The sequence below is a fragment of the Pseudopipra pipra genome, chromosome 2 (genome assembly GCF_036250125.1).
Source record: "Pseudopipra pipra isolate bDixPip1 chromosome 2, bDixPip1.hap1, whole genome shotgun sequence".
Lineage (NCBI taxonomy): Eukaryota > Metazoa > Chordata > Aves > Passeriformes > Pipridae > Pseudopipra > Pseudopipra pipra.
This window is the reverse complement of record NC_087550.1, coordinates 23,486,464-23,495,176: the sequence shown is the minus strand read 5'-3', so window position 1 is coordinate 23,495,176 and position 8,713 is coordinate 23,486,464. Positions and strand designations below refer to the sequence as shown.

The window sequence follows — 8,713 nt, the reverse complement described above, 5'->3', positions numbered from 1 at the left end:
GTGCAAGGGCACAGTGCGCTGGGACAGTAGGCATGGCACTTCATCTCTCCTGCTTCCAGCTGGTTCGTCCCATGTACGTTTTCCTTACTCAGCTCCTGAGAAAAAATTAAATACCACAGGGACCAGCTGGCATTCTCCCACTCCTCCACGGACACAGCCACTAGACAAGCAATTTCATGTGCCCACACAGGGACTGAAGGAGCTGCACCGAGGCTTGGTGCCATGGCTTGACCCTCTCTGCATCTCTGAAGCTCATCTTACCTTCAGCTCCTGCCCAGCCAAAGGACAACTTTATAGGGACATGGAATAACTGTAGCACAAGCCCTAGCCAGCTGTGTAGACCCGACTCAGGTCTGTCCTCTTTTCTCTTTAGTTGATGCTCAGCCCTATGGAAAACTCCTTTGACAAAGGGATGCTCCTGCCCTGTGTTTAGACTCCAGGGAGGCTGTTGTCAGCTCCAGGATTCCCATGTACACAAGTTTCTCAGACTGGACTCTAGGACTACAATGAATCATGACTATTAGGTGTCAGATTTTTTTTCTATGCAGGAAGAGAAAGAGAGAGTCAAAAAAAAGTCCTGAGTGGTGGATATTTTTCGCTGCTGTGGCTGAGTCCTTGTTAAGTATTGACTAAAGCAAGCAAGCTGGAGGATTTTCAAAGGATTTTCCATTCAAATCAGTACACAAAAGCTTTATTACCAGTCCCAATGCTGGAAAATCATGTCAGTCCCTATCAAAATCATGACAGTGGCTTAAATCATGAGTTTAAAAATAGATGTGTTAGCTTATTATTATTTGCTTTATAGTTTCTGAATCATTAGGTTAAACTGGCATCATGTCCTTAGTGTTCCTCCATATCTAAAGCTCTAAAACCTCACTCTAAAAATACTAATGAAACCTCTGAGGTCCTCAACTCGTCATATTCCTCTAGAATATGAATATTTGTGGAAAAAAAGCAACGTACACTGTCATAAGAACCCTGATAAAGCCATGAGAACTGCCAACTTCTTTTTTCTCCTCAAGGGTTTAAAATATATGTTTTATCTGCTCATGTCTGTCAGCAAAAAATACAATGCTGTGACTAAACAGCACAAAGGCCAGGTTTACTTTTAGGAGAAAGTAACACTTCCAATTATTTAGGTGTTGGCAAAGAGCCCAAAGGTGCTGCTGATAGCCCTGCTATCAACAAACCTCCAAGCTAACATATTGTCTACATACTGCCTGGTATCCCTCCTTTTAATATACCCACTAGATCATGACCCAGAGTGCCTATACTGGTACTGGGTGAACTGTATGCAAATCCAGAAGCAGCACAGCCCCTCATCATAGAATCATAGAATAGTTTAGGTTGGAAAGGACTTTAAGGATCACGTAGTTCCAGCCTCCCTGCCATGGGCAGGGGCACCTTCCACTAGCAGCAACCTATGCAGTACCATGGGATAGCACTGGGCCCTGGCTGGTTGTCTGCATCTGGTCAGAGCAGAAGACCTGATGCCCTCACTGACAAAGAGATGTCCAGGGATGCTGCCTAGCCACCACCACCCTCCTTTACGGCACTCAAGCCAGAGCCAAAGCAGCAGCGCAGTTTTAAGGCATCCGATCAGTATTTAATCAGACCAAGGGGCACTTTCTTCTACTCTCCATCACTCCTTATGTCCTTGAGCCACTCACACATGACTTTCTTATAGTCAGCCCTGGATACCATCCTTTCCTGTATGACTGGACTAAAGTTCCATACAGATACGTCATAGTGGCAGGGAGGGGAGGGAAGAGAAGGAGGCTGTGGCTGAGGACAGAAAGGAGACACAGAGACGCATGGATGGCGGACACCAAGCAGTGACTTTGGGAGTCTATCTGCAGCATTTCTGGCTGTCAAGCCCAGAGGGCTGAATAAGACTCAGGCAAGCCACCAACTATGTCAACAAAGGAAAAACATAGTGACAGTGGTGGATGCTTCAAAAGGAAAGAGGGAAAGCAGATTTCAGCTTGGTTTCAGTGCAGACACAGTTCTGTCTCTCATGTGGCCATGGACACCCATGCAGATGTTGTAAACCCTGGCTATACTCATTGGCTGTCTAGCTGCTGTCTTAATTCTGTCTCACTCCTGGGGGACTGAAGCCCTCCAGTGTAAATTGGGTTTTCAGCCTTTACTTCATATCAGGCTGTGGTTGGGTTAACCTGTCCTTTGTCTATGTTGCCTCCTCCAGGCTGGATGTATTCCATTCAGAGTGCCTCAGGCGGCAGCTTCCCTGCCACCATCCCTCCTGGGAGACCATCCCTGAGGAAGGATGGCCTGGCATTTTCTGTAGCAGGGTGCTGTCCCCAGCAGATGTCAGGCTCACACATCAGTCTTGAGGGGACATTTCAGGGCTCAGGCTCAACAACCAGACTCACAGTTAACCCATGATCACACAACTTTTTGCGGAGTGTGGAAATATTAGAGCACCCAGATGCACTAGGCACTTGCTGCTCCTTCATACCAGCAAACACTGATGCTCAAGCACTCATCTGTTTTTAAGCTAGCCCTCTTAGCTATTTAAAATAGAAGCAAGTCAGTTTACCTTTGAAAGGTAGGTCCTGTGGTCTGAGCTAAACCATGCACACTTTGCTGGCTCCCTGGGGCTTGCATGGGCAGAGATCAGAGACCAGTCAGTGGGTTTGGTAAATGTGGTTAGAGTGGGCTAGTGAGGAGACTTCAGCGGGTGCTGACAGCTGGTGCAGCTAAAGGAAGGACCCTGGGGAGCTTAGAGATATGAGAAGGGCTGAGATGAGCTGCTAGGGGATGCAAGCACTGGAAAATAAGAAATGCTGAGAGAGCCAGCTGGGGGAGGTTAATAAAGCCTGCCTGTCAGGGGAACTATCTGACAGGCAGACAGCCAGAGGAGGGGAAAAAACAGCTCACTCGAGTCCACGGACCCATAACTGGGTTATGGAGCTATGTAATCCACTTAAGCTCTAAAACTGTCCTGCCTCCCTCCCCCAACTTTAACTCTCCTCTCCTGTACCTCTAATATTCAGAAATGTTTCCTCGAAGCTTCGCAGGAAGTCTTGACAGTGGTTCAATTTGATTAGCGTTAGCTGCGGAGTTTTCCCAGAGGATCTCGGGAAATACAGAGATACATACCCCCGAGAAACCTGCAGGGTATTGACGAGCTCATACACTGTCTGCAGCACAGGAGAGACCTGCTCTGTAAGAGGGCCATGCACACTAGCAGAGAGACAGGGGTGGGGGTTTTTTAACCTGCATTAGGAAATATATGTGGACACTTAATGCAGTTTATTCAAAAACAGCTGTCTTCTCCATTATGTGTCATCTACCCTGAGAGAGATTGGAGAAGCGCAAGACGCAAAAGGCCTCTTAGATCATCTAGCCCATCACCCCACAAATGAAGAATTAATCCCATTAAGGGCCACTATTGGCTTCGGTGGCTTCAAGATTTGGTCCTAATTGCACACACACAAAGCCATTACAAGACTGCAGTCTGACAGGGAAGCTTTCTTTTTTTACAGGGTATATAATTTCCTTAATTAAAGGGGCTTATCTGCATGCTAATAATTAGAAAAATATTGTCCACTTTTATTCTCATTTCATTCTTATATCCTGGTGCACTGGATATAGGCAGGAGGTGAGAATGTGCAAAGATGCATATGTGCTATGAGATCAACAATGCACAGGCATATCAAAAAGACAGGTCCTTGCCCATGAGGGGATTATAATCTAATTTATTATATGGATTGTAGCAGTGCATTACAAGCAAAAAAAAAGGTTCATTTTATAGGAGGGATAAGGATTGTAGCATCAAGGGAGGGGTCCACATTGATTTTCACATGCTTTGGATCAGAAAGCTGCAATAGCTGAACATATTGCAGGCTATGTACACATTTTGTTTGTTCTCTAATTATTAATTTAAAAAGGACATTCAGTCGATGAGGGGACTGGATGATAAATGTTCCTGGAAAAAATGAACAAGAAGGGATTTATGGTATGAGAGAGACAGAGTCCAGATGGTTGTCTCCTGCAGACAGGGTACAGTGGGAGAAGGTAAGAGGGCAGTAGGAGGAAGAGGACAAGGCTGAATGCATTGACAGTGTCAAGGGTGCAACCAGTGATGGACCACAGGATGGGAAAATGTGCAAAGAAGCCCCTTAAGAGAAGATCAATATGGAAGCAAAGTGGAAAACTCAAGCAAGGAATACATAACTGAGGAATCAAGGTATCACTGCTGTTTCTTCCTCCTCCTGCATATTGCAGATGACAACTAAGAGCTCAAAATCTTTGCACATCGATTAAATTTATTATAAAATGACAGCAAGAATAGCAACAAATTATCAAATTCAACTTTTTTTCAAGTTTTTAGTGGATAAACACTGTGGTCATCTTCCTCAGTAAAAAAAGTGTGTGCCACCATTGATCAATGCTAATGGCTTTCAATAAAGGCTAATTAAGTAATGCTCTAAGATTGGACAGAGCATAAGCCAAGTCCCAAGCATGCCCTAAAGCCAATTTGAGGGGAAAAGAGAAAGGGATCTTACCCCTATGAAGCTACAGGGGATTATTTCACCTACTGCAATCTTTAATAAGACTATCAATCAGCCAGAAGGGATGTTTATCCCTGTCTCCCAACATATCATACAGAGGCATTCATTCCCCAGACATGAGCAAATAATGAATTGTTCTTTGAACCAAGAGGAAGATGAGGCCATCTAGTCACCACCTCAATCAAAATGGAAAGCACCAAGTAAAAAAATATAACCCGAGGAAAGACAGGAGAGCAAAATATATTAAATCTATGTATAAATATTCGTACATAATAAGATATGGGATTGGAACAAAACAATAAACCTCAACAAACCTAAAGGACAATCCAAGAGATTTCTCAGAGTTGCTAATGGGAGATACATGTAAATTGTTACTGGCATCTTAACTTCTGCTGAACATCAGTGTAACAAGTAAAGCAAGGAGAAGGAGTCAAGACCCCAGAAATCAGAGTTGTCTCTGCTGCCTCACACTTCTTAAACCACTGAGATGTTAAAGGAGATCCTCAGCTTTCTTTATAAACATTTTAAAAAATTGATAAAGCATCCATCCTTCATGGTTGCAGATAAAAGCCTGGAAACACAAAGCAATTGCACCCTAATGGCAAGTGAAATGAACTCAAACCTTGTTATTTTGAAATACATGATTAGCTTAAACTCTCAGGACTGATCTCTGTGGGGACAGTCTCTTGTTTTGAGAGTGCTTAGGACTGAGAAAGAGGTGCTCAGAGGAAAGGGAAGGAACACTCCTTTCTGTATGCCACTTAGGCCAGGTGAGAAGAAGAAAAGGAGAAGAAAAGATGGAAGTGACAGACTTAAGAAAGAGACCTTTGCCTTGTTAAACACAGGTGACTGACATTTACAACATCCTTAATTTTTGTTTTGGTTCTTTTCTATCCCTTCTGCATGGCAGTCTACAACCCCCCAAAGGGGATTATGCTGCCCAAAAGATCTGTAGTAGCTTGTACCTATACGTATGTGTGACACTGCAGTTCGGGTCACTCTTCAGAACATTCTATATGCATTAATTAAATACCATGATAATTCTACAGCCACGTTTGCAAAGATAATACCTTTGGCATTGCTGATGGTGAACTTGTTGAAACTCTCATTTAAAGAGTGGCATACGAGGAAGCAAAGGGTATTTTTTAAGCAAAAATGTTTCTGAAGGGATTAAGTGATGCAGCCAGTGAGCTTTCTAATGCAAGCTCTCCTACGTCAGACTGCAAAGAACAGTGGCCATTAGTGGTGTATTCCATATTACACTAGGAAAACGTGCTTGAGACTCAGACTGAGTTATTTTACTGTTCAGTTCATTTTTGTTACTGATCTCTACTTTTTAACAGTTCTACTGCTAACATCTTCATGTATAAATGGTCAGATCAATGGTTCAAATCCTGAAGTGACAGGCAATTATTTAAATAACCTTTAATCAAATGTTAATGAATCTTGTTTGTTCCCATATCTTTATGAACTGTGGTATCCATGAGAGGTAATTAAAACAGCACATAGGTGTCAGTGGAGATGGGCACTTAGTAGGAATGCAGCTCTTAGTTCACACAAATTTAACATAGCATCACTGAAATAGCAGAAAAGATAGTCATGACAATCTAAGAAAATCAGGAAAACGAGCCGTTGGGGAAAGTAATAGATATTGTTAGAGTAGTTGATACAATTAAGAAAGTTATAAAGCTTCAGGCAGACAAACTCTTCCTACTGTCCTCCCTTCCCCCTCCTTCAGTATCAGCCAGTCTAATAAAAGGTATTGCAACTCCATACAAGCCTTGCTTCATTTACAGAGAAATGGACTTGTGATCAGGTGAAAAAATGCGACAAGCAGGACTGGCCATGCGTGCAAAACGGATCCTGAATTATTGAAAGGCAACCATGTGGCTGCCACCCGAGCAAACAGAGACGAACAATAAGAGAAGAAGTCAGAGGAGCAGCATCTATAGTTGTCTGTCATTAACCCCAGGTGCCTTTTATTTGTATCCATGTTTATTAGTGGCTTAATAAAAGAGTTTGTCTACATGCACAGACCCAGACACGTTACCTCTGTATATGGGCTCACTCTCCCTTACTTTCTGCTGTCTGACATCTAAAACTAGGGAAAATGAAATGGAGAATTGGTTAGGATTTGGCCTGTGTTCCTGCACATGTCTCTGGGTTAGATCTCACGTGATGTAAACTAATGCTGACCCACTGAACTCACATGGGTCTGCTGAGTTATGTCAGTGAAGGATCCAACTTGTTTACTTATCAGATGCTTATGTCTTACATGATAAATTGTTCTTGTACTGACAGTTAATAAAAGACATATTTATGTAAATGAGAGAGAGGGCTCATGCTCTCCAATGTTATGCCAGACTGGAGTTCATTTAGAAAGGATTGCTTTCTCCACAAAAAATATCAGTTGAAAGACAGACAGACAGGTGTCATGTTTGTTTTGAAATATTGGGGCTTCAGTGAAATGAAAAACCACACAAGCTTTTTTTTTTTTTTGGTACAACAAATGCAAACTTGTTATAAAAACAGAATTTTCATTTGGCGACAACACTGTTTTTTCAGGTTCTGCTGGAAAGCATTCAGCCTGGAGGTCTTAGATTCCCAAAGGCTTTTCTGTTGTGGGGTTTTTCCCTCCAAACAGGTCAGTTCATCTAATAAAAGAGGCTTCCCAGACTAAAAACCCCATCTCGCTTACACCTTGAAACATTCATACCAATTCTATAACAGCTTATATCAGCTATTCACTAATGATGGTTTATTAGCAGCAAGTGGGGTCTAACATTCACCATCTTCAGATATGTGAGAATTGCATATGTGTGTTGCAGATGCCTGAGAACCTGGAAGACCAGCTTGTGTTCCTCCCCCAAAGGGAAAGTATGAATTAGTCACAATATACAGCTGCAACATAGCAATGAGTATTGTCCTTTCATTTTCTGTGACAACTGGAACACAGACACTGAACAGCAGGACAATGGAGTTGTGTCAACATGCAGGAGGATTTCAGAGTGCTTTGCAGATGAGTCATCCTAGTCTGTTATGGAACACTAAACCTTTGGCATTACAAGACTTTCTCAGTGATTTGATTCTCTTTATTTTTGTCTTAATTACTTCAACCCATAATTTCAGATAGTGTGAAAGGAGTGCATTCAATGCTTGCAGAAAAAAAGGGGCACTCTCACTAGAGAACGGTCAAATTTCCCTAGGCTTCTTCATTTGACTTATTAACTCTTACTCCCTGCCATACATACACACAAACCCACACTTAAATATAAAATCTTCTACTTGTGTTACAGGTGAGAAAAATGCTGTCAAGATATAGCAGAAGAAAAGCCTTTTGTATTTGTTATAGGTATATACATTAACACAAGCGTCTTCCCTGACCATGGTTTTCCAATGTGTTTAGAGTTGAACCTCTTCTGTATATTCATTCACACTCTGTGCTACTGGTTACTCTGTAGTGCCCCTGTCTTTACTGCTAGGCACTTTTCCATTATTGTCTTTAACAGAACACCTTGCGTGTGTCCTCATAATTAAAAGAAAAACTCATCTCCCTTCCCTGGGCCTTTGGGACTTGAATGAGAGAGTCACCCTACTCCTTTTCCCCATTGTTACTCTAGGTGCACAATCGTCATCTCTAAATGCAGTTTAAGATCACTGATTCTGTATTTGATAACAATCTGGCAGAATTTGGCACACTGCACAGGGGTGAGGTCATTTGTAGAGCAGTGAATCCATGGGGATGTGTGGCTGTCTTGTTTGTTATTAATCTGTTCCTCCCAGGAACTCTTCTGCTGTTTTATCTTTTAATCTAACAAACATTTTGAGTACCATTCCTTTTCTGGAGAGATTATTTTCTCCACTGTCCTAAATACTGGTGCTACAGCCTCAGAACAACTGGTAGGGCTGGCGAGTGGGGCAGTGCTTTCATTTGGAATCTATGTGTTTCACTGCCTGTCAGAGAGAGCACATCTAGCTCTTTGTGGGATTAACAGTGACAAGGAACATTTGCAACGCAAGTTGTTTTGCATTGGGGTGTCCTTTCCTCTGTGTTGATAACACATAGATTCTCTCTGCTACTCATTCACCTCCTGTACTGCTCATCTGCCTTACCCAGCTAACAAACTTGAAGCACCTCCTGCCCTGATCATGGCCTTGCATATTTAAGTCATTAG

The 8,713-nt window shown here is 42.5% G+C and overlaps 1 long non-coding RNA gene across 1 annotated transcript; it reads left to right on the top strand.

Moving 5' to 3' along the window:
• Positions 1-1,757: 1,757 nt before the first annotated feature.
• LOC135406682 (uncharacterized) lies at positions 1,758-7,209 on the top strand. The gene is made up of 3 exons (XR_010426415.1): positions 1,758-1,835; positions 6,335-6,510; positions 7,104-7,209. It is a non-coding gene; the product is annotated as an uncharacterized LOC135406682 (long non-coding RNA).
• The last annotated feature ends 1,504 nt before the right edge of the window (positions 7,210-8,713 follow it).